The sequence below is a fragment of the Apteryx rowi genome, unplaced genomic scaffold, assembly GCF_003343035.1.
Source record: "Apteryx rowi isolate R43461 unplaced genomic scaffold, aptRow1 scaffold_12, whole genome shotgun sequence".
NCBI lineage: Eukaryota > Metazoa > Chordata > Aves > Apterygiformes > Apterygidae > Apteryx > Apteryx rowi.
Genome location: NW_020447419.1, coordinates 6609201 through 6636373, shown reverse-complemented (window position 1 = coordinate 6636373; position 27173 = coordinate 6609201). Strand labels below are relative to the sequence as shown.

Below are 27173 nucleotides of genomic sequence, written 5' to 3'. Positions count from 1 at the left end.
TTTTTTTTTTTTTTTTTTTTTAAGTTTACTGGGGGTTTTTGTAGACAGCGCTGCAGAGACAACAGAATCTTTTTAAAAAGTGTTGAAAAAGTTATAAGCAACTGAAAACAAGATCCCACTATATTTTAGCCATAAGCATTATTACTTTAAGACCTAAAACGGCAGGGGGGCAGGAAGCAAGCACCCTCCAGATATATATTAGGCTTTCAAGAATCCAGATCTTAAATAAGGAAATACTGTAAATAATTTTTGAGTCCCTTTTGTTTGCTACCTCATGTTTAAAATTGTGACAAGATACACTTAAGATTTTTCCCCAAAACTACAAGAGGTATATTAATAAAGTCCATCTAAAGAAGGAAGTCAGCATTCCTATAATCATTTGAAATCAGGAACTTTAGGAGGAATATTTAATGGGGTAAAATGTGATAATAYGAATAAGTAACTGCAAAACTCTAAGAGTTGTGTATAGTTTACACATTTTCCTCTATTATCAGATTTTTTTAGAAAGCTTTGTTCTGTGAGAGAAAATTAACAATTATACCATTTCTCTTAATTAATACATATCTTCAAACCCAGTAATTAATGAAAAATGAGAATGTACAATCTCCAGTGCATCTACCCTTGAACTCTACAATCAACAGTTAACACTAATTAAATTTTTTCTTTCCACAATGTTTGTTCCCAGGTTCCCMTGTTAACATGCTTATTCAAATCATCTCACTCCTTCAATCCATTAAAACCCACAAAAGTACTTTTGCTAAAAATTCAAAAGTTAAACATTACAAGTTCAGGAGCAGCTAAAATACATAAGGCAACATTTAAATGCTTTTTTTCTCATCAGGTAATTTATTCTTTAAATCTAAGTGATGGTGATTATTTTTAGAGAGATGGAAAAGGACAAAAATGGTTTTCCTTCCAGCATTTATCACTAATCCAAGTCTTTCATTCCAAGTTTCCACAAGCACTGCAATCAAAAACCTCTGAGCTCCACTTTGAGATAGTTCACCTGAATGTAGGTTTCTCTAATCTTAACTCTCAGGGCAAAATCCTGGCCTCCATGAACCCGATAGCAAAACTGCTACTAGTGCAGGAAGGTGAGAAGCTCTTTCTGAGGACCTCATGGGAGATGTTTTGAGGCCTGCTACCTCTACACGTTTTTGAAACATACTTTTTTTGAGCAACTTTCACTCCAGCCAATACTCACTTCTTTGTTAAGAGAAGTGACTCTCCCCAGAGATGGCTATTACAGATGAACTATTTCAGTCCCACTAGGCATGTGGATCAGCCTCCTGTCTTACTGCCAGAATCAACTATCAGAATACAGTTGGTATGCACACTGATATGCTGTTCAGACTGCGTGGAAAGGCAGTTTGATGGCTGTATTCTTGCCTAGCAGCCAGTCCCCAGGAATACACTGCACATCTCAGTGACACACCTGTCATTCAGACTTCGTGCTTCATCTAACCGGTTTTTCCCTGCAAACAAGCGCCACTCTGGTGTAGTCTCTCTCCTCTTTCACATGCGCTTCGGAGTAAAGAGTCAAACTAAAGTGGGTTCTCTCACTTTCCAAAGATGTTATCAGGCTTTCCCCAGTCCTCTGACACGGGCCATTCATATCTCTCAGTTTGCCTTTTTGAATGTCTGTCTGCAGATCTCAACCACATCTGACCGTGGCCAGGTGTTCAGCACTGCTTGGAAGGCAAGAGTTCTCAGCAAGGGGCTTTCCATACCTGATACTGCAGCAAGACGCCCCTCAGTTACAGCAGGAGCCAAAGACTCACCTGCAAAAGCAAGAAAGTTTCCATCAGTGAAAAGTTCATAACATGAGCTTTTCCTGCAATGGTCCCAACATCAAAGGGTCTTCATTGCCACATCTTAGAATTTAAGGAGAGTGGACAGATAGCACTTCCTGCCTTCAGATACTACATCTGTTAACTTTTTAGGACCAGACCCATCCTTGAGACAACAATTTTATGCTTGGAATGATGTGCTTATGGTTCAGTATTTTACAAAAGTGAAGGCAGAAAGGAATTTGATTTTTACATCAAGCTTTATAAAAAACAGTGATGTTGATTAAAATGAACATTCGTGTCAATATTTCAGCAGAAAAAAAATCCTAACACATTTGTCCAGGAATAACAGACTAAGCTAAAGTCAACTATTTAAAACAAGTGGCTTACAGGTTAGTCACAGTCTGAGCAAAGATTTTATTCTGTGTAGAAATAGGAGAGGCCTTTTGAATTTTATTTACACTTTAAGTATTCAGAAACAGACTTCACTGAAGAACAGGGTTGGTTTTTTTCTTCCATTTTAACCAAGAGATTCGCAAGGGATTTAAGTTTAAAAAGAAAAAAAAACAAAAACAAAAAAACCCACACACACACACACCAAGTAAGAGTCATCAGGTCACAGAAACCAAGTTGCCCTCTTCTTGCAAAAATGTATATCTATAAGAATATCAAGGATTTCTCATTGTACCATATATATGGCAAAGTCTTGATATTCATTGTTATAGGACAACCAGCTACAGGGCCCTCTAGTATTTTAGAGCAAAAGCACATGAAATTTTTAGCAGCCATTCTCTGGAGGGAGATTTCGAGGTGACTGGAATATCCTTTATATGGATAAAATATGCTTATAATTAGAACAGACTTTTTATATGATCATTTTACATCTCATTCACGTTAGGAGATTGCAGAAAAGGTATAGACACTTGAAAAGATACAAAACTATAACTGATGTTATTTTAATTTCATATTATAAAGAAACTATCTACATCATCCTGCTTAGAACTAAAAAGCTATGCTGTCTCCTTCTTGAAAGTCTGAGTGCCTTCCGGGGGCTATTCATTAGTAAGAAAGTAAAACCACACACAAAGTTCACAAGTTATTCCTGGGTTTCACAGCAGCACTTCAAGATTATCACACAAGATGCAACAAATGAGGTTATGCAAGAATTTGAGAAGTGAGGAGGTCTCGGATGAAAGGGGTGAGGGCAAGCTCTGGACTGTGGAATGTCACATTAAAATTAGCCATCTACAGTTTTGAGTTGCTTCTGCCAGAGCCTGTGACTGTGACCCTGTGCTTGGCACAGCCAGTAGTTTAACTGTGGAGTATGCCTGTCTAAGTACACTCCTGCAGCCACTAACAGGAGTCAGCTGGAGACAGCTGCTTCCCCTCAGCTGATAACCAAATCTCCTGGTTCAGCCTCCCAAAGCAGAAACCACAAGATGCACGTCCTACCTCCCCACATTACTTGCATACACCAGAGTGGGGGCAGACCCTCCACAGAGTCCCAACACACGTTTGATTTCATCGTGTGAAGTTAGCTAGATCCTAGCCAATCTCAGCCTTCAGCCTACCACCACGCAACTGCCTCTGCTGCTGTTAGCTTCACCAAAGCAGCTTAAGAGGGGATCTCTACCCAGACCCCATGCTGTCTTTGTGTATTACTTTCATATTAGCAGGGCTTGTGTGCCAGGAAACTGGCATTGGTTGTGCTCTGCCATTTCTGGAAGAGATGCGATTTTGGAAGTTTCCAGGCCTGTCAGTCAAGCTTTTTTTTTTTTTTTTTTAAATAACAACACTAAAATTCACTCTAGCAACAGAGACATACAGAAACTATATAGATCCTGATCAAGATACTCTCAATTTAATTGCAGGAGACACTGAAATACCTTTTGAAACCGGAGCCAGTCTTCACGGATATTCCTGTGAAACCTCTTTGACTCAAGAAATGAGTAATAAGGTACAAGCCATATCTTCTTATAAAATTCACTATGAAGTAATATGCAAAACATCCTTGGAAAAACACAAGCACATTGCATTGCATTCAGCATGTAGATAATTAGCAGACCTGGAGAAGGGCTTGCAGGCCCAAAAGCTTAACTGTTCTCCCTGCTCCCAGTTGTGTCAGTCAGTCTATAAGACACACTACTTCTTCCTACAAATTTTTCCTTGCAGAAGCTTGGCCCCATTTTTTCTTAGAATGCTCTGGTCATTTTTGCACGCACACATCCCCTTCATGATTTGTACAGGCATTCAGATTTAAGCTATATCCTGTCATTCAGGAGATGACACCTCCAGTAAACTTCCGATAATGGACAGCCCTGAAAACAAGAACACCAGGGGGTCTCAGCTGATGGAGCAGTTCTTTCTAATGGAACTTGTGGATCAGCATCTAGCCTGATTAAACAGTGGGAGAAATGAAGGAGATTGAGTAGGAAAAACAGAGATTAAGGTACAGGTTTAAACAGGAATGTTTATATTGGAAGGCTAGCATGATCTTAGACAAGGTTAGAAGCTGGAAACCAATCTCATTTACTGTGGAGGATAAACATAGGACAGAAACAACATCAATAGTGTCCATTTAAGTTACTTCCCTTCCTTGTCCTGTGCTTGCTTTACACAATTACAATAGAAAAAAATAAATAAAATAAAGCTTTAGGAATCAAGCATATGAAGAACACTTCAGTTTTGATGCAAACCCCTTCTGATATATCAGTCATTATCATATTAAGATAGGACAAAATGATCTGGTTTTGAAAGGGAATCTTTTTGCTTTCACTGTTTTGCTGTGTCCTTCTCTGGGGCCTCACCTGATCTCTATTTACTAAACTAAAGGCTATTTAGTAACAGTGGGAAGTTTGTTCCCATCAGTCACTATTCAGTTTAAGTTCTGAATAGAGCATAACTGTCAGGGCTGCAGAACCTGAGATCACAATTTGAGGGTATCCAGATCCACAGTTTCCTCAACACATTCTTTGTTTAAAGAGACACAATCAAGAAAGCCCCATCCTTGAGTTGACAATAACACACTTCAAACTCAGGAGCAGTACTTGAAAAAGAAGAAAAAAAGTTCTAAGAGAAACATCTGATAAAATCAGTTGTTTCTCTCCCCACACAGTTCCATCCATTTTATTTGTTGTTAGTCTGAACTGCAGAACTTTTAACAAAGTAAATAATTGAGCGACAGTGGAACGGAGGTATTTATTTATGTATTTATTTTTATTACAGGAAATTCCTGAAATGCAGGCTAGACAGTCATTTCAATCTAACAAAAAATGGTGAGTAAATAGCTACTGGAAGATTTTTCAGGGTTTATGAAAGTAACATCCTTTACAAAATAGCTAGATTAGAAGAAAGAGGAGGTCCATCTCCAAGGCAGCTGCAGGAGAACATGACTGGGGTTCACTGTCACTCCAGCCTTATGCATAATTCCCTGTTACTTTGCAGTCAAAAAATCAGTGACTGCAGTCATAATCACTGTCCTAGACCTGCTATTGCAAACATTTATCCATAAAATTACTCACATGCATAAGTAGTCCCACATGGTTCAGTGGGTCTCATGATGCAAGTGTTAGCAGGGGTCTTAGGTCAGGGTACCACATTCCTTAAGCCAGACAGATTCCCATTCAAGTGATTAGGAGCGCTTCATTTGCCAAATGAAAAGAATTCCACAGGTATTTGTTTGAAGTGTGATACAAATTTACTTTGGCCACATTTCCACCTTTCTTCAATGTTTGCAGGAAAGAACTATTTGAGTGCATGATATTACTGACCAAAGCAAATTTCAAAGTCATATTCACACATCAGAAGTTTGTGTACTCAGCTCCTACCACACACGTTATCTGACCAAATCACAACTAAGCAACAACTCAAATTCTTGTGCGTCTTCTCTCCCTCTCTCCCCCTCCCCCCCTGATTCCCCAAGGGCATGAGAGATTTTTGTTAAGTTTTATACATATTAAGAAATCCTTGGCCTTTTGCAACTGAAAGGCAGGCTAAATTCAGTGCCAGGTAAATCATTTGGCTTGAGCTGTGAGCAAGAGCTGCAACAGTGAAAAATAAATTAAGTCGTCATCTTGCTAAGTCAGCAACACAGGATTGAACCCTTAGTGCTATTCACTGCAAATGGATCTATTGGATTATGGGTCATTAGTTCAATCATCTTTAACAAAGATAACCAACCTGGAATGTTATTAAACATTTATCTTCAGGGGCAGATGAGGAGGTTGTAGAGATCCTCCATTAGTACTGCCTATTTCAGCACGCATTCCTATCATAAGCACCTTTCATTCATAAAAATATCTGAGGAACCCAAAGCATCCTGCAGATGTCTGCCTTTACATGCTGGGGACTGTGCCCTGGCACCCTCCAGACGTGGACTGGTTATTTCCAATACACGTTATTTGTTAACCTCTTGTTGCCTTCCTATTTCACATTGTCAAGGCACAGGGCAAACTTTTTGAAAAAAATATAAACCTAACACTGAGTTTCCAAATATACAGTGAGTGCTAAGGAGGCTGAACTTGCTCCCAACAGCAGGCCAACCCAGCATTTTTTGACAATCGGGACAGTTATTTAGAAGTGTAATTTCAAGCTCCTAAGGGTTTAACTCTTACCTGGACCTCCCTATGTTTGACTCCTGCCCCCCTTCGGGCCCCCCTGCCATAGCTAAAGCAAGAACACACAAGGCCAAGAACAGGGCCTGCCGTTGAGCCCATGGGATGACTTAGAAAAAAAAAACAAAAAAAAAACAAGAAAAAAAACACAGACACAGAAATCCTCCCAGGTCTTTTGCAAGTCTTAATCACAGCTCTTGAACAAGCTCCCCAATCTGTAACACAATGGGACCAGCAAAGGTGACAGCAAACTATCTTCTGTAGCAACAATGATTTGTCAGGGCAAAGACAGGAGGAGAACATTAGCAGAGAAATAAAGGACAATTCGCTGTGTTGGCTGGAGAGGGGAAGGGATCTTACTAACTGCTGTTGAAATTCTCAGTGATTTACTAAGAAAGAGGGTAATTAGGCAGACAAAAGCAATCTCTCTCCTACTCCTCTTAGGTCAGTTTGGGTTCTTAGAAATTTGTACCTTAGCTCAGGTGCCATACAAAAGTAAGGAATTCATTCTGCAAGATGAAAGGGCAGATCTCGCCACCCTGGTCTAGTGTTTCAGCCTCTGCAGACACTAACGTTTGTCACTGCATCAGTTCAGAGTCATCCATATTTGTAGTTTCCCCACAAGATATCAAAACAATTTTCATTTGCATTTAAAGGTCAAATTCCAAAACAAAATCATCATGTGAGGAAGGAAGGGGGGGCAGGGGTGGATTTCTGTTCAGGTTCTGAGCAGGGAAATCGCAGCCAAAGGCAGGGTTTAGTTAGCTATCTTCACTTTATCCTTATTCAGACAATTTCTCATTGCCTTGAAAGAAGGCTTTGTACTGATTAAAAGCTATATTAGGCTTTCTAGTTTTGATGTTATGAAAGAAAGCAGCAGCTTACTATAATATTTTAAAATTATTTGCATTATTGATATTCAAGAACTGGAAAGCATGGCTATAGAAAGAGAACTGAGCCTCTTTTAATTTAGATTAAAACAATGAATCTCATTCTGTGATAACCCATACATGAATTACAACATCAAAAATTACTTGTGTTACAAACCTATTGTGACAACTAACCAGGTCAAACTGAACACTGACTACGCATCTAGCATCCAGAGTCAAACCAAATCCTGATCTTATAAAGAAGTCAGGACCAAGAATCTGAAGAAGCCTCGTCTTACAAGGATCGGTCTCAGACCTTTTCATCTTCATGCACCTTTAAACAGATCAAGACTCAAGCAAGCTATGCTGTTATTATGCTCTGAAAGACTTGGCCCTGTTTTTTTTTAAATAGTCACAGGAACACAAACCGCAATTTAGCCAGCTGGGTGATAGTAGGGGTAGCTAGATGAAAAAGAGAAAACAAAAACACCCCCCCCCCCGAATCAGCTCTTGAAGCTCCCCAACAGGCAGCATATTTCACTGTTGAAAAGTGCATTTTTATGGAAGGGTGTTGGCTCTCTATGTTATCAACTGCCATGCCCTTACTAGCTCTTAAAAGCAGAACAAATGTTAGAAGAGTTTTTATGGCTGGACAGGGAAAGGCAGGAGATAGACTATTAAAAAAGGTATGGGAAAGAGTTAGCACAGAGCCAAAACAATCTTGCAGCTGTATTACATTATCCCAGTGGGAAGCTGCCAGGCTGGCAGCAAAGTTAAGCTCTATGCTCCTGAAAGCAAAGCACTGATACCACCAGCTAGAACTTGTATGAAATGAGCTTCCCACACCTCTGTGCCAATTCACTCAGTCCTGATCTGCAACAATTTTGCTGCTCCAGCCCTGGGCCTGTTTTAAGCAACGGCTGCCAGTCAGCCTGAACAAACTGTACATCTGAACTGTGTGGTGATTTACAATTAAGCTTCTTTCAAACCACCATGATAAGTGCTAAGGATTGTTATATATAAGCAGCAGCTAGCAGAATAGGTACTTCTCTGCAAGTTGCTACCCATCCCACCGCAATCTGACCATAACACTTAAAATCTGTAACCCAGACGAGCTCCCGTGTTATTAATGCTAATTATTTTATAGTAACATAAGTGTACACAGTACTTTTTAAAATACAGAATAGAGACATTATCTTTTAAAATTGGGAGAGTTTACTTTAAACCAGGATAACAACTTAGGAAAGTTCACAGAAATAACTCTGAGGAAAAAACAGCTCAAAAATTCTTGAGGAGAAGCAGAGCAGAGTACTAGTATGATGGCTAAATATCAAAAGCATAGCCCACGTGTAGGGTAAGGCATGACAGAAGGCCTGAAACTTCTTTCATGTCTTTGTCAACACAAGAAAGGCTTAGCATGGCAGCTGAACACTTCCACCTGCAACAGTACCTCCAAGGTCACCCACTAAGCCTTTCAACATCGTCCAAGCTCTACTGCTTCCAGACACTGTGCCAGAACTCATGGAGTGCTTCCCAGCTGATGTTAAAGTGGAGCCTTAGTGCAAAGCTAGGGTAGGGTGGGACCACAAAAACCCAACCAACTTTAGCTCTATCCTGTTTCATAGGGACATACACTGTGTCATTGGTTTACTGTTGCACAGCTCCTGCAGTTTAGACAAACTCAGCAACATCTTCAGAAGGAACAGATATCATAATAATTCAAATTTCTGACATTTAATTCAAAGCACTTTACAAACCTTGTTTAACAAAAACAAACTCTGACATATAAAAGAAGAATATAGATGGTATCACTTGACTTGCTACTGAGCTGCAGCCGCCTCTGACCTGCAAAATAGCAGCTGTCTGGTAGTTTGCAGCTACACTGTGTCACCATCCAAAGCCAGGAGGAGGACTGGCTATCTGGCTATGCTAGAACTACACTCAGGAGTTAACTTTTAATATTTGCAGTTATGAGAACTATTTCTGAGAATATTTGAGATATTAAATAGCATTCATTGTAGGTCCTAGCTCCGAAATTCTTCTGGTTATCTTCACAAAAAGCTGTACAATCTTACTGCTTATTGCAAAAGCACAGTCTGAGATGACAGTCAAAAACTTGCTGAGACACATGAAGTTTGATACAAATTTAAAGGAATGAGAAAGAAGACCAAGTTTTCTTCCTGCACCACATCACATAACAATCATGCTGCTGCACAGAGTTGCATCTGTTCTTATTAGATTACTCCAGAGCACAGTTCCATGGCAGTGGATCCATCTTGTAAATTCAGAAGACATGGAGTCCCACACACATTGCTGCACTTTTCTGCAATATGTTAAGCCTGCTGCCCTTTGAGACTGTCACAGCAAACACATCTCTATCAAATGTACTGATTATGGTGCTCTGGATTACGCTTTCCTGACCTGATCAGTCATGGCTCTGTGCTCTCCTCCAATAGAAAATTCCCTCAAACATACAAAATTCCACAGGCAAATGATTTAAAGGGAGTTCTTAAGAACCAGCAGGGCGCACTCATTTCCAGACAGAGCAAACTCCCAGTTGTATTGCTTGTATCTCCATCTTTCCGTGAATATCTTCAGCATTTACAATAGACACTAGCCTGCTTTCTTTCACTAAGTTCTGTGTGGATACACTGATTCCTTCTCGAAAATATCCAGGCATAGTACTATAGCTTTTGGGGCAGAATTTGTTGGAAAAACACCATCTGTACTTGTAGTGCTCTATAAATGAAGATATCACCTATCTGATACGCTATAGGTCAACTCTTCCTTTCTTTAGTGCTCACTTTTCAGCAACTGGAATCACAAGGCATGAAGTCAATAGATATTTAAACTATTTAAATAGCACCAAGGATAAAGGTCATGCCTCTGATGTGATTTATCTTCACAGCAACCCACCCAAATGTTGGAAACCACTGCCTTGGAGATAGGAGATTCTGGGGGTTGTATAGATAAGAGGCTGGTATATTCAAACTAGAAATAGCTTTTTCCAGAGGGTATTTAAATAGCTTAGAGCAAGGCCTCAGGTAAAAAAAATACCACCTACATGCTATACTCAGGAAAATGCCCATGCAGTTGTGGAACACAGTCCTCAGAGAGCCTGCAAAAACTTGCAAGTAGCAGCTTTATAGGCAGAGACACAACTGTGTAACGGAATAGGAAGCAAGGCTGCTGTACATGGACAGGTCATTCAAGCTGTGATTTTAACTATGAACATGCAGGCTGCTCAGTAAGCCTATGTAACCCACCCTTCTGAGCTGCAAAAGAATTGGGCTTGCCAGGTAGCCATGGTGCTAGGAACAGGACCTTTCCATAAAGAAACATCCTTGTGTTTCTTCTCCCAAAGTACAACCACTGAGCACTCAAAAATGAGGGGAGCAGAACTGACCCAAGATGTACAGGCTTGTTGTGCACAAGTCTGTCAGGAGAACAGGATCTTTAACGATATGAAGGAGCCATTGCCTCCCAATAGCTGTCTATAGCCTGTGTAAAGCTAGTTTCTACTTTTAATGGTAAACTTTCTTCAACCAGCTAGACAGTGCCTCTAAACTGGTTGCAAATGACATGGTTGCATCTGGGTGCAGGTATGCTCGTATAAGCAGCTATCCTCTCATATCACAGGGCCTATATAATATGGATACAGAGGCACCCCAACACTTTCAGCAGTGTGTTGCTGCTGTAATGAACTTCATGCTCCCAGCGGTACAAAGGGTCTGGCCAGATCCGATTAGGGCACCACATACTGTGCAACAGTAGCATCCTGAACTAAACACAGGAGGACACAGGGTCAGTAATGTAGGTCCTTGTAGGCCATATTAGCCTGCAAAGTTGCAAAAGCAGCATCAACAGGCACATGACAACCACCTCCCTGAGCCAGCTGGCAGCAAGAGCACTGCGTCTTCCATCCAGCAGGTCGGCACAACCCAACTCACAGCAGCAATTGTCCTCCCTCTCAGTGCCTGCTCTCTCCAGTGTGGGCTGAGAGGCTGGCACGTTCCTAGGCATTCAGAAACCCAGAGCCCATCACAGTAAAGGAAATCAGTAGTTAGGTTTTCCAGCCACTGCTACCTCAGGGCCCAACACTGTTTTTAGTCGCAGTCCTTGCTTTACTTTTTAGGTAAGGACAATTCTGCTGTGCTCTAATGGTTTGTCCCTGGCCAAAAGAGGAGGGAGATGATTTACCCCTCTGCAAACTTCAAGTGCAGTTCAGTGAGCCAGGCTTAACAGCTGATTGTGCTAAAACAGGTGGTCTCACACCGACACCTTCCCCCACCCAGCCATGCACTCCCCCTGCTTCCCTTGTGCCAGACCTGCCGTTTGCCCGACTCCTCCATGAGTCCAGCAGCTTCCCGACCTAACAGGAAACTGCCCAGCAAAAGTGCAAAGGGAGCATCTTTGCGCAGATTGGCACAATGGATCACTTGGTCAAAGGCCAGCTGAACATCACAACTGATGCCAGTGAGAAAAGGGAAAGCCTATGGCTCCCTGAATTTCTCAGGAAACCAGTTTCTGTAGAGGCAGAATTAGCTCCAGCACCACCATGGCCACAGACACATAAGTACAATGATAAATAACTTAATGAACAGAGAAAACAGGCAAACTCAGAGAGAAAGTACAGTATTTCCATGCCTTGCTCTCTGTATTACTACAAACATATGAAAGGCAACTATTCACATGACCTTAAAAAGTTTTGACTAGTCTTGTGATTTTTCCAAAAAAGTCTCATTTTTAACTCAAATTTACTATACAAAACAGAATCCTAGCTTGTGTAACAGAGACAGCAATAGCACATTTAAAAAATTCCACCTGAGGCCAGCTCTGTTCAGCAACCGGAGGAGAGGAAGAGAGCTAATTAAAACCATGTTCCCTAAAATCAGGGGTCATTAGTTGCACATACCAGATAGAACATAGCGGCTGTCACAGACGACTGACCTCAAAAGAGAGGGGGGAGCAGGGGAGGTGAATGTAGTTACAACAAAACACACATCTGAAGGAAAAAGTGATTTAAGAGCTACTAGAATCACCAGGATTTGTACTTGGGTGAAAAGAATAGCAGAAAGTGGAGCTAAAGTAGATACTAAGGGCACATTCATGCAATCCTGGCATAGATAAACCTGATAAAATAATTAGGAGTTTTGCCTGGGGTTTTTTGTTTTTTTTTTTCCCCTCAGATCAGTGCCTTGGTAAGTTCTCTTAACCAGCCAGCTCAGATAGGAAGGATTTCAGATTAGTTAACTACAGGCTCAAAGCTGCAAAGGGACATTTTGCACCTCAGAGACCACCTCACACCTTGCAGAAGGAAGCTGTAGGTATCTTTTGAGAACAAACACAGGGACTGTTACTGTTCAATTTTGAAGTTTCCCCTGCACCGCCCAAATCTCGTAGACTGCAGCAACTACCATTCTTGCATCTACAGTCAGAAAGCTCTTGAATCTTTAACATGGGAATATCAGCACTGCTATTACTCCCAGACATTTCTTTCTTCGCTTTCCAATGTTTTCTCTGCCCTATCTGTCATTACCTTGTTTTCTCATTTTCCTTTTCATTAAGGATTATTATTCAAGGGAGGAAGTGTAGCACAATCTGAGAATTCATTCAACATGGAGAGAGACATATGGTCTAGTGACTTAAGCAGAGGATCAGGAGCCAGGCTGCTTGTAAGACATAGCCTGACGGACTCCCTCTTGGTCTTCATGGAAGTCACTTAAGGTCAAATACTTTTTCCCTTTCACAGTCAAAAGGATCCAAGTTCAGCAGGGGTTCAATTCCTTCAAATAGAAGAAAGTGTTACCCTATTAATACTGATTCTCCAACCTGTAGCTACACTATCCTTGTGCAAAGGGCGGACAGTTTCTTTAGGCTCATCCTCACCACATAGTTACAACACAGGAGATTGTGAGCTCAAGTTTTTCATGATCAGGTCAATGCATAGCACAGCCTTACAAACACAAGCAGGAACAAGCTGTGTACACTACATCAGTTGGTCAAGGTGAAATTTGACTTGGGTGACAGCCTTCTCCCAATATGACTGCAATAAAGAACTTGATTTTTCTGATCTAATCTGGCTGCAAACTTGTGTTTGCAAACATCACACAAACCAGCCTTCAGAAGTCGCTAATGCTGACCAGTTCACCACATTCATCCAGTGAAGACAACTCACTGTGGGTGATGTCCAGTCACCCCATGTCTCCTTTGGCTCAGTGCCTCTTCATTCTCCAGTCTCATAGCATTGGGATTAAGGAGGAATTCCCACAGAACAGAGCTCCACAGTGGAGAGTGTGTTTAGATTCCAGGTGCAATCCCCAGGGAGCATCCCAGCCTTTCCATCATGTTGCTAAACCTTCACTGTTCACACCATAACAACAGACAGAGCAGCAACATCTCTTTCACATCCTGCTTTAGTTTTGCACTGCATAGTTAATACTCATTTGCTTAGCAGTAGAGTTAGGAAAAACAGAATAAACTACTTTTGCATTAGTATATGTTTCTTTCTTTCTACCAAACAGGAAAGCAGACAAGCCAAGAAAGCAGATCCTGCTCAGAAAATGAGCTAAAAGTAAGTTACTGAAGAGTTAGTCTAATTTCTGTGGCACTGTGTGTTGGGTGTATGGGCCTATGGTCAATTTTTCCCTCATTTTTCCTCTAGGAAACAGGAGCCCTGTTTCTGAATTCAGGGAGCAACAAAGTCAGGATGATCCCTCTGGAAGCTTCAGATTAATGCAGGATATACAGACCAAGATGGACTCTGGTTCTCTATTGCATTCTTATGCCATACCATGGATACCTGAAGCAGAACAGCAAGATGATGTCCATTCTGTCAAAGGTGCAAGATTCACAATTAATTTCTATCTTTTATATGCAAGCTGGTACATTTTCAGAGTAATAAGTTTGAAGGGGTTTTTTTGGTTTTTGTTTTTTAATCAAGGCTAATAGATTAAGTATAGACTAGCCAGAATTAGCTAGACTTTTGTTTCTGTTCAGTTTTTTTTCCCCAAATAGATGTTAGCTTGAGAGTCATTGCTGTACTCTTTTCATTCCAGTTAAGAGCAAAACAAAACCCCCCATCTATCAAAAGTTCTTCCAACAGGCAGGTTCCTTGGTGGCAAAATTTCATGACAAGAATTCTGGGCAGAGATGTCCAGGTACCTTAGACTTCTGGATCACAGTTTCCAAACATGGCAAACATCAGCACTGCCACCAAAAATAAATAAATAAATCAGAGCAATACCCACTCTTCCTTCCTGCCCTTACCCTCTTCTCCAGGTTCTCAACCCCATACTACATCACCTCTTCTATATATGCCAGCAAAGGCATTTGTGTGAATGGATTCAGGCTTAAAACTAGCCTTGGGAAAAAGGAAAGGTTAGGTTAAATCTACAATTAGATTTAAATCTAAAGTCTGTTCTCAGTCTAGTTCACTAAAAGGCTATACAAACACTTGTCCCAGGCTCAAGAAACAGTAYCCAGAATGGATGAAGGGCTGGGCAAGTTCATTTAGTAATTGTCAGCTTTAAAATACTAAAGAAAATAACTCTCAAAGTGGAGTTATACTGAAACTCCCTGATCTGAATTCCTACATATCCAAAGCTCTATTGAAAATTGAAATATAGGAACTTTTGAAAACGTACTCTTTTCCCCCCTTCTGAGAAGCGAGCAGAATCACACTTGTTGTCTTAGTGGACAAAGGTAGAAGCCTACAAAACATCACCCATTCCCTTAGCACTAGTTTAGGGGAGGAAGTTAGGGTACAAATTTAGAGTCCATCGGCTCTGCTGTATGCACTCACCATACAGGCGTTAAACAATGCCATTCACTTCCAAAGCAGAGTGAGCTGCCACAGAGAAAGGCATCATTACTGCACACTAAGAATATCCAAACACAGGGAGAGAGCAGAGGAGGTGGTGCACTGTAAATTCATATTTCATCTTATTGCACACTAACTGTCCTGTACAGACAAGCCCTTAGACTAATAGGCCCCTGGGAGTCTTCAAGTCTGAGTGCCCAATAAATAAAAAGGCTTTTTTTTTTTTAATTGGTGCTCTGGAACTAAGCTCTGATGTCCCTACTCAGACAATGCTTCCATTGAAATCAAGTCTTGGTCTATTATTAACTACCATTTCTTTCATGGCTGCAAGCTTTTCAGGTTAGAGGATAGGGATTTCATATCAAGCCAAATAACTAATTTCAGTCCAAAGGGAATTGCACAGGCATTTATTTTGATTTTATATAACTACCTATATACTGCTTGATTCAATAGACTGGCACTGATACCTAGTGAAGTAACTCCCCTCGCATCCACCAATTCCCAACTTAAACTCAGGAAAAAAAAATCAATATTCAATGTTTGTCTTTGTCTTGTTTTAAAAGCAGTTCCAGATTCAGATTTGTTTGGGACAAAGCTGAGGACCACTATGAAGTTTGAGTCATTAACGCAGCTTTCAGTTCACATTTCCCAGCCTTTAAAAGCATCATGGACCCTCTGAACAGAAAATTGGTTCCAGGCTCTACCACACTCCATTCAAACAGCTCTAATCTTCAAGTTACTCTGAGCTGCTCCCCCCACCATGCCGATTTCCCATACTGACAAACCAGGCCCAAGCAGAACCCACTGAACTCAGTGAAACTCCACTGGAGATGAAGTTAACCCACTGCCAAGGGTTCATAACCCAGTTTAGCAACTCCCCAATCACAGCGAGCAGCACTGTTACAGGTGGCCTGGCTACTGACAACCAGGCACTACTAGGAATTACTTTGGCATTTCTATGCAGCTACAAGGAAAGGATTGTAGAGGAAAGCCCTGAGCTAACAAAGCAGCCCTGGATTTCGTTTGCTTGTTAGCTCTACTTGCAAGAAGCTGTTCAGATTCTGGCAAAGAAACCCATTTCCCCAACTCGGGATATCCAGCCTGCACATGAAGGAAACAATTATTTACACCCATGTTATTTTAACTTCCTTCCTGCTACACTTTCAACTTTTTTAGAATGATAGGTCAACGACAAACATTTTCCTTCCAGATAGTTCACTCGCTCAGAGTGGTGTTCATGGAAAGTTTGACAGCTTTATCTTCTTTCTGAGCTACTTACAGCTGTGACTCCATTTCTTTGAAGTCAACCTGGATTTGGTTGGAATGAAGCACAGACATCAGTGGGGCTTAGTGTGTCACCTGCACTTGTTATCTTGCAGTAGACAATTTAATCACTTACAATTTTTTATCTAGGCACAAGAACAAGACAAAAACGTTGATCATCATTTCACAGAGTTTTCTTCACTGCTAGCAGGCCATTTAACACCTGACAGGCCATATAAAAAGGTCTTCCCAGGGGCTTAGAGTGTTTGGGCTGTTCTTTTTATAGTGCAGAAAGTCATTAATGGAGCAAGTGAAAGCAGCATGGAAATAGCTAGACAAATCTTGTTGAGTTAATAAGAAACTGTCATTCTGCTTCAGTACTTTCTCATTAAGCCTAGCCATGTTCATGTCTGAGGAGACTGATGGTACAAATCTATTTAATGCTCAGTTTAGTTCCCCAAGTCTTGAATTAGAGCAGGTTTCTCTGTCCATTTCTTTTTGCATGGCTTTTCCAGTTCAGCAACTTCTGAGGAAAAACACTAGATTTTATTTTTTTTTACGGAAGCAACCCAGAGACAAAGAGAGAGGCAAACGTACCTCCAGTTTCCTGAGCAGAAGAACAGTCACCCAAAAATCAAATTTTGGCCATCTGTTCCCATGAAACAGTTCAGACTTCTCTATAAAGACAGTCACCATGTTCTCATAACTTCCATGCTTTTTCTGGACTAGAGTTTTACAACAGTCTTTGCTTGTTGTGGGGTTTCTTTGTTATCAAGTATTACATAGGCTTCACTAGGAGAAAGGGACTGGCACCACCTTTAACCGAGCCTTAGGTATCATGGATCTGTCATGCAACATAAACAATGACGCCGTAAAGTCACTTTCTGCTAAGAACTGCACTAGAAGGAAAGCTTATTAACTTTCTAGCTACTCTCCTCTCTCCCACTTAATTTTGGTGCTTCTGCCTAGAATCTTAACCAAATTCACCTGCCTTTCTCCTTGTATCCTTCAAGAGAGGATCAGTTACCTGCATTTCAGAGATTTTGTTGCTAGACTCCAGCACTTTCTCTTAAGCAGCTTTTACCACTGTGCTTTCTATTCCAAGCTACTGACTTTGTAGAAGCTCACCATCGCACAGATAGAATGCAAGAAAAAACAGCTCAATTGCTTAAACTTATCCTACAATGACCTTCATATCACTCCGAGGTTGTCATCGGCCTAGTCACACAATTCATTTAAGTGGAAATATGGGGTAAAACATAACATCCTTGCTGGCCAGTTACCAGTGCTTGGTCACTTTGAGCTAAGTCTTTAGATATCATGCCATCACCCCTGAACATGCACAGAAAGCTATGCTGGCATTGCTATTGCATTCTGTAATTTAGGCCTAGCTTCAGGGGTATGGAAGTCCTGGAGAAGGTGAAAGGAAGAGATTAGAGCACACTTCAACAAAGAAAACTGAGGGAAAAGAGCAGCCACATGTTCCCTATTGTACTTTACATGTACAAAACCTTCCCATGTGTATCAGACTAGAAGTACTGACACTGAGCAATACCAGTTCTCTCCTGCTGTTTTTAACACTAAAGAAAACAGTGCAGTGCATTAGTGAAGGAATTTCATTCTCTTATCTGTTATTCTCCAGCATTTGTTAGCTAAACCGCTTAACTCTCCTGGCTACCCATTGCTCACACCAGGGAAGTTCCTAAAGCACACCTTTTCACACAGCATGGGTTTTATCTCTTATTCTGAACTCCACACACATGGAATTTCTTGTTAGTAAGCCCATAATGACTGTACATCCCAGCTCTGAAAACTCCCTCTAGAGCGGTTTCCAGAGAACTCATTTTTATGTTAGTTTCTATTTCTTTTCTTCTCCTTACAACAACCTACCAAAAAGTCCCTAGACCTATTAAGGCAAAGTACTATTTCCTGCAGCGCAGATACTGTGGCAAGGAGCTGAGGTTGCTGAAGGTTTGAAATCTCAAATCAGTAGGGTCATACAAAGGTGAAAAGTGTTTAAAGGACACTGAAAAAGAGGTGAGAAAGATAAGATGCATCCCAACATGCCAAAAATGTTGCGAGATTCTACTAATGTAAATAAAGGGTTTTTCCATTATACACCATACTGTTTTTGCAGGATGCTTTGTAAACCCACTGATTGGAGATAACTTCAGAGAAGTCTCCTATTTTTTTAATTCTGTAAGTGCTTCCCACTATTATTCACCACTGCAGAAACATCCGTATAAAACAACTGCACCAGCATCTCTTTCCATCTCAGCCATGCTCTTGGCAGCTGCAGACACTGTCTGGAGAGTGCTGGTAACTTGCTCTGTACTAGCAGTCTTGCACTCCTGCCCTTAGTGCAGCTACCAGGGAGGGGAGAGGAGGAGTTTAGTTAAATCCATAACATACATCACATTACCCTAAAGCAAGTTTAGCACTGGTGTTAAAAGCCATTACCACAGTCTGCTCTGCTGGTTGTGCTCTGGACAACACGAAGACACAGTGAATGACAGTTTGAGACCATAGCAATATCAGTGTGGGCTGGTGGAATTAAGTGCACATACCAGTAACTGCTTTCTATTCAGCAAGACTTACTTTTAAATGGATAACTTTTCTGATAAAGAAGGAGACAGCAAAGCAGTAGAGAGTAGCCACTAAGAAGTGTAACAGCTAAACATGCACAGTAGCAAGCATGCATTCCTTGATTGTATTCCTGATTCTTTCTGCAGCTGATGATCAGCACTGTGACATCAAGTCACTTAAATTTACTACAACATGAAATAATAAGAAATAAGCCTGCAAAGAAATTAGTGAAAATTCATGCAAGGTTTAAGAGCTTCTGAAGGACCATCAAGTAGGAATGCAACCAAAATATTTATAGTCTTGGGAAATTTCCTTTCTGTCTTACAGTTGTCATTGGAAGAAAATACTCCTATTTAATTGAATAAGTTTCTTCCTTTAACATTTTTTTCCACAGCCTATATCATACAGGTTCAGCTTTCCTTAGTATATATTGTTGTTTCTCAATGCCTGAACTAGATCTTCTGAAATCAGAACTTCCTGTCTACTCAAAAGAGGTGCTCTGCTTGACAAAAGGTAGTTTCCTTGCCCTATATTCACCTGCATTTCAGGACTTTGTCAGTAGAAAATGCAACAGATTTCAACAAAGGTCTATTTTTCAAGCTGCCATCACTGCTTGCTTCTTGCTGCCTCATCAGGGCTGGCCTTAGGTTGTACAGGGCCCTACATGTCAGTATCGCATACAAGCTGATATCTGGCTCCTTCCTCATCTATGATTAAGTCAATATAATCAGCCAACATGAGGGAACTATGCAGGCGTTGCCTTCTTTTTGGAGACAGAAAGATACAGGAGTTTTTCCCCCCCAGGCAAAAAATGAGAAGTGTGAGATGTGATTTGTGATGAAATTTAAAACTGCAAAACTTGCCTGGTTTCAGATTTCATTACCCCCACACTAGAAAGGTTTGGCAAGGTAAGAGATCATCTGCCAATTAAGGTCACACAACATTCAGGTTCAGGAAGCTTCCAGTGTGCAGTAAGGTGAGAAGCTGCAGCTTCAGTCAAGTCTTCTGTTGAAATTTGTACAAGCTCTGAAGTTCTACAAGGTTTTGCTCACATGGTGAGAAGCTGCCAAGCAACTACACATGCCTCAACAAAAGAAACAGGCCCATTTCAGCCTTACAGACAGTCATGGGGAACAGAACAGTTGGGAATGCTGTGTTCCTTCTTGGGCTTGTAAAATCAGCCTTACAGCCAAAACGAGACTGGTGCACGCTCTCAGAAGGATGCTTAGAACAGGAAGACAGAAACCCTCCCACACCAAGAATGCACCATTTCCAACAGTGCTGATAACACTGTAAACCCGAACAGACACTGACAACTTCAGGAAGAACTGCTTACACTACTTCTATGTTGAATTTGATCCCCACCTCATTAGACACAAGTTATGAGATTGACAACCACATATTTAGCTGGACTTTACATCTTTCTCAGCCCTTTTCTAACCAAGAGCCCATGGCATATAAAAGTGCCCCCAGTCTATAGGCTTTTTAAGACACGTTCTGTACATATCCTAAGCAAGACAGAAAGGCTATGCATTGCAAGAAGCGCAGAAGAGCAAAAACATGGGATTATTATGCCTTTCTAACTGTAAGGTGGTCCTTGTGCAACTTTGTCTAGATATTTTTGTGAGGTTAAAAAAGTCTGAAAGGAGAGATCCTTCTTTAGGAGAGTTTTTTATTTCCTATTAAAAACTGAAGGGAGCTTTTACAGTAATACAACACTTTGCCCTGACAGAAAACGCTACCGTTCTACTCAGCTTTTCACACATCTTTGGAACAACGGCGCGCTCTACTGGTGCCTTAACATCCCAGCCCACAGGGCTGCTCTACAGAGAAAAGCCTTGAATACTCACAGCACAAGAACTTGCTTTTCCTCAGGGAAAATCCTGCTCCTTCCTCTCCAGGCATTACATTCCTTCTTTTCATAGGTTTCCCCATTAGTATCCTTAAACTTACATTGGGAAGACAATCCACCAGTGCCCAAGAATTGCTGACTTCTACAGTTTAAACTCTTGCACTTTCAACTGAGGCTACAGAACAAACCATCTCCTGGGGAGGTAGGTTTGATCAGAAAAGAGACTCTTGTTTGGACATCCTCCTGTTTTGTTTTTATGAAATTTTCCATTTCCCAACAGTTGAGGTCTGATGATTGACAGCACATCACAGTGTTGTTCTGGCAGCTTCACATTCTGGCACATAGGTCACCTGCAAACATTATTTATTAAAGAAAAACAGTCCTTTTACTGCTGCTGGCAGATACCAGGTTTCAGGAGAGAATTTGCACCTATCTTATCATTTGAATGCTCAACATTGGTTCAAAGATCTGGAAATAGATCAGAACCCAAACCTTCAATTCTGAAATATCATCTAAAATCACCCAAAATTTGGAAAAGGAAAAAGAGGAGGTTTGCCTCTAACAAGTATTTAAATCCAAACCTAAGTTTGGAGAGTTATTTTGATTTATGCTTTGCCCCTCATTTTCCAACTAATTTAGCATGTAACCACTAGTTGTTCTTATTTGAGCTAAGTCATTCCTTTTGTGGCCCTAGAAAAGGGGGAAGAACACATTTAACAGGACTATCAAATCCATAACTTTCAACAAAAGAGTACAATAGCAAGTTCCAAGCTTCTCTGGAGGTAAAGGAGTTTAAAAAAACAATCAATTTCTTTTTTTGTCAGATTTAGAACCAAAGCTCTTCTATCATCCTTTGGTTTGGCTGCTTGTTTACTGAGACCAATGGCACTGAGTCACAACTGCAGCACAGATGTTCAGAGGAAAAGCTATCCTATGCAAATGTAAGCCTGGCCTAACCTGACTGAGAGAGATGATTTTCACTTTTACAGATCCAGGCAAGCAAATGGACAGAAACCCTGAATGCAGTATTTCACAACTGGAAGCTTGCTTTGACCTTTCAGCATACCCTACTAAAGAGATGTAAGTGTATACAGAAACCACAGGGTTTTTTTGGTTTTGGTTGTTTTTTTTTTATTTTAAATTTAGTAAAAAGTTCTGAAAACAAGACGGAGACTAGGTTTCCACTTCCTGCATTTTTATTTATAGTCAGTCATCTTAATTACATTACTGTCTATCACATTGTCTAACACAGTGAAACATCAGAGAGGAATTTCTCAGCAATTGTACCCCAACAATAGTGGCCTCTACAGCCCATATTCATAGTGAGAAAGCACAGTCATTGCCTCCTATTTATACAGTCAGAGACAGATCTCCTGTCAGATTCCTCTGCTCAGATTAAGACATTTGACTGCCACAGCATCTAAGCACTCTTAAGACACCTTGATGAGCCCCCTTAAAACTAGCACTGGAAAAAAAAAGGGGGGGGGCTTCATGAAGTTTGCTCTTTAGGTGTAAATCAATTCATTCAAGTCAAACACATAACCATGCAGTCCAGTCTAGACAGATTTTAGAGGAAAACTAACAGTTGTTAGCTGTACAGCAAATACACTGCCAGAAACAAGAGGCATGGATGACACTGCAGAAAACTGGATGAGACCTAAGTTCTGCTGTCTTCACGCTAATGGGGTGAAACAAGACAACTATAAATAAGTCTTAAATGGGCTCAGCCCAGTTTATGACTGTTTTGCATCAGTGAAGTGATGTTAAGTATCATGGACTCTGAAAACACAGGGGAAAGACAGATACTTAACACATTGTTCTCTACAGCTCTCTGTATAGTCCTGGACAAGTCACACAGCATTTATTTACAATAGTTACCCAAGGAGGGGGGAGAATCAATCTCTAGACCAGGATGAAAACAAAATTAAATATCCAACTTTGATTATGAAAGAATTCTTGGCCTTCTCCCTCACCCTAATAAGCAAAATCAGATGTTTTATAAGAAACTTTGGTATTAGGTTGTAATTACTGCATTCCATCCTAAAAATAACATTTGTTATTTTTGTGACTTCTGTGATGTTCTGGCAGGAAGAGCAACATGTCATGATAGTACTAACTCTTTTAAACACATTTTTTTTCATTTAAGTCACACATCTTAGATTTAATTGCTTGCTCAGACCAATTCACCCTAAAACAGGAAGCAAAATAAAGCCTCTCTCTTCCTTTTAATCATGACAGTGATTTACAAATGAACCTCTTAGAGCCATACTCAGAAAATACATTCCAAACAGGATTTCATAGAACATTTATACAGAACTTATTTCATTGAAATCTGAAATGCCATTATTTGTAGCTTAATCTTCAGAGAAACTGAGCACTTACTGCTGCCACTAAAGTCACTGGAAGCTATGGGTTCACCTCACTCCTAAAATAAAAATAAATAAAAAAATCAGACCATTAGTTCATAAAATACCTTGAGATCTTTGGACAATAAGTGTTACATAAATGAAAACATAATATTAAAATATTCATGCAAGGCACCTGCACATGAGTCTTGGGATCTTCACTGCAGCATGAGAGAGAATGAGACTCAGTTTCCTTAGTAATGAGGAGACAAGCAATCCCCAAGGAGAGAAGCGCTACCTACTAGGGCCTTACAATTACATGAGTTATCCATTGTATAATACGGACAAGTTATTCCAAAGGGTGTCAGGGCTTATGGATGTGCAAAGCAGGGTGAGGGGGGGAAGGCAGGAGTGAAACCAAACCACAAGGTTTTCCTATACCTTCCTAAGGACAGTTTTTTATTACTGGAATCAATACTTTGGATTTTGATGTAGTTAATTTTATTGTTGTTCTCCCCATCTCCCAGTTTTTTAAAGGCAGGATATAGAGTCTGAATCTGGCTCAAGTCTTTTGAGATCTCCCAGCCATCAGGAAATGGAGAAAGACAAGTCTGGAGTAAAAACAAGTAATTTTGAAAAGCAATTCATGAAAGAGGAAGAGGAGACTTTCAAGCCAGAGAGTGGGGAAAAAAGCAACTGGCAAGAGCTTTGGTATTGTAAGTCCTATGGCAGCAAAACTTCCTGTCCATTTGCCTAGAATGGCTTTCAGAAGAAACTAACAGACTAGATATTCATCTTAGAGACTAGTTTCAAACATAGCTCAGACACTGATTGCAATGCAGTAAGTGCTGTCTGGCTCACGCTACAGATTGTCTGCTTCATTGCATCAGGATAGGGCTAAGGCAGCACATTTACTCATTTGCAGATCAAATCATGTGTAACCAACTGCCAAGTAAGATATACATGCATATAGGAGGACTCGTCCACATACAGACACTGCTGATTAATGGTAAAACACCATTCCTCTTTATAATCCCTTCATAGGGCCAGCAGCACTGAAAAAATACAGCAACAACAGCTGAGGATGAGGAAGTCCTGGCTCAAAGTATTTTCTGAGGTCACAACTCTTCTCTCTGCTGTCTGTAACTGGTCCAAGGACTGAGCATAGGGTAAAGCGAAATAGTAGAGTCCCTGTGTAGAGTAAACAGCCAATCTAGTATTAAATATTAAAAAGGAACTGTAGGAGCAGTTGCATCAAGAGCAAATAAAAGACAAAACCCAACAAAACCCAATAACCCCCACACAGCAAACTAGACAATTTGTTACACAATCAACAGGAATTGGTTGTGCTTTTAGCATAAATGCTAAACTGTAACTTTTAGAGGAAAAGGATTTCCTTTGTTTTCCTCAGGTATTCACCAGTCAGTACACAGAGTAACTTGAAGTTGTCTCCATGTCTCATAGATAGATTCCCATGCAGATTTTTCCCATACTCAGTAACATAGGAGCACCTTTGATTAGGGCTGCTTTTAGAAGAGTTGACTGCAGCAGTTGTGGTGAAGTTCTTGCGTGCACATCCTGAAGAGATATGGATATTCTTCTATGAGCAACATTTATGAGGTAACTGACAGAAATTGGTAAAAGGATTTGAACAGTTGCTGTTTGCCAAGAGGTGAATCAATATCCCCTTCATCAACACATATGAACACACACACTTTGACTTTTTTTCTAGGACACAGAAGTTGCAGACACTAAAGCCACAAAGAGCATCAGTCACAAGTTGACAAAGATGGACCCAACATCCAAAACACAGAAGATTGGTAATAAGAACAAGCAATATCACAAAACAGAATTTGTTGTCGGTAAGGGTAATAATAAACAAAAAGCAGATCTTATTTTCAGCATCTTGCTTTCTTCATGTGCAGTTTTCTAGTTGTTTCAATGCACATATGCAATACAGCAAGGGTATACAAAGGATAAGTATATTATACTCAATTTCTGTAAAACAGAACAGAGGATCCAGCCAACTTTTTTTTTGTGTGTGTGTGTGCATGTGTGCGCACGCGCTTTTGCTTGCTGGTTGTTTGCAAGATCAAAGGCCAAGGAAAATTCTGGTATTTAGGGATTTTTTAGTTTTTGTGAATGGTAATGATTAACTTATTAAAATCCATTCCATTATTATTAAGCCTCAAACAAGATATAGCAAGTGGCACTAACAGGAAGAGGTTTCAACTACATTTCATGTAGGTATATGTGGAAGGGTTTTGTTGTTGTTGTTTAAGTACCAGAAGTCAAGAATTACAAGTTGTATTAACAAGCAGACACCATAGCTAGGTTTTCTCTATCTAGACCACAGTGTTGAAACAGAAAATCCCCAAGTATGTCTACTGGAGCATGCACTTATACTGTAAGCATAGTTTGAGGTTATTTAGACATGCCTGTTTGCATTGCAGTGGTACCTAGACCCAGGAAGTTGGATTATGCTGAGCCTTACGCTGAAGGCAGCAGACTTTTGGAGGAAGACAAAATAACTTGTGTGAAGTTATCCAGCAGACCAGAGGCAGTGCTAAGCTGTCTCATATCCCAGAATTCCTTTGACAGATATCATGGATTCTACCTTTTGTCCACAGAAGAAGCCTGTTAAGTGTGAGAACATTTAATCTAGACAGAGAGCCTCAGCCGTTCTGAGAGTAGTTGGAGCAGCAGTACAAGTTAAGATAACTTATTAGCAATTAATAGCTGTCTGTATCAAAGTTTTAGTATTTACCCAGTTTGTTTGGAAGTTCACTTTAGTTTTGATGATGCATTTTTGTTACACCTGTTTGACCATAACACTGAAACTTAAAAATAAGATTTTTGGTGTATTTGATTAACTCAAGCAGAGCAGGAAACAAGATAGGGGCACAAAAAGATCAAGAGTACAAGTTGTTCTTTAAAGAGTCACCAGGTTATATGATAGAGCAATTTCATTTGAAATGAGACTTGCAGATGAAAACACAATGTTTTTATCCAATTTACAATTTGCTCTCAAGCTTGTTCCCCCAGCATGAAAATATTACATAAATATAAAAATTACCTCTTTAGTAGAAAGATTTACCTCTAGACCAAAACATTTGCACTTTGAGCAAGCAATTACCATCACATCCAAAAAAATATTAGCTAGATCAACGAGGTAGTAGTGTGATAGTGATTTGGCTGTATGAGGTTTGGAAAGACTTGTGTTTTTCCCGGAAAACCAAAAGAGAAGAGAACCACAGGGAAGAAAAAGGCCCAGCTGGAGAGGGAGTGAACTGCAGCAAGGAGGCAGGAGGCCCTCCCAGAGCCCACAGCGGAGAGGGGAGCACAGGGCCCACGCGCACACCCAGCCAGCCCTGCTGCTGGCCGCAGCGAGGCAGGCAGCAGCTGCCCTGCCTCCCCCTCTCCTCCTGCAGAGGATGAAGCCCTCCCTGATGACCACCACGCCCGCACGGGCGACCACAGCCTTCCCCACTCGCCTCCAACCCTGGGCAGTAGCACCCACACAGCAGCAGGCAGGAGCAGCGGAACCTCAGAGGTGAGAAGTGGCACTTGTGGGAGGGGACACATGCTGAGGTAACTCCCATGTGACAGGATTGAAAAAAAAAGCCCCAAAACAAAAAAACACCAAGAACAAAGACCTACACAGCACAGCATTACCTGCCACCTCAGCCGGGCAGCTCAGCCACCAGCCGCCTCAGCCACAAAATGGCTACCACCTCCACCACAAAATGGCTGCCACCTCCTCCGCCTGTCAACACCCCAACAACCAGAGCCCCTGCGCCCACCAGAGGGCCGGTCTCCACCCCACGCAGGCGCCTTCCCAGCCCCACAGCCTCCTCAGCTCTGCTGCAGGCTGAGCACCATCCACACATGCAGGTATGGGGAGAGGCCATTACCCGGGGAGGTTTCTGGCAGCCTAGACACACTAACCAGCAGGCCAAGGCCATAAGTACCCTGGGCCTACGCCACGCTGCCTCCATCCCAAGCAGGCTCCTGTTCACACTTTTTCCGCTAC

General features: G+C 41.0%; 1 long non-coding RNA gene across 2 annotated transcripts; it reads right to left on the bottom strand.

Moving 5' to 3' along the window:
* Positions 1-26473, bottom strand: LOC112977193. Of its 2 annotated transcripts, XR_003257354.1 has the most exons (3): positions 24132-26473; positions 23178-23220; positions 1-1781 (listed from the first exon to the last, which is right to left on the bottom strand). It is a non-coding gene; the product is annotated as an uncharacterized LOC112977193 (long non-coding RNA). The 2 variants fall into 2 exon arrangements; XR_003257353.1 differs by having other exon boundaries at positions 23178-26473.
* Between the last annotated feature and the right edge of the window lie 700 nt (positions 26474-27173).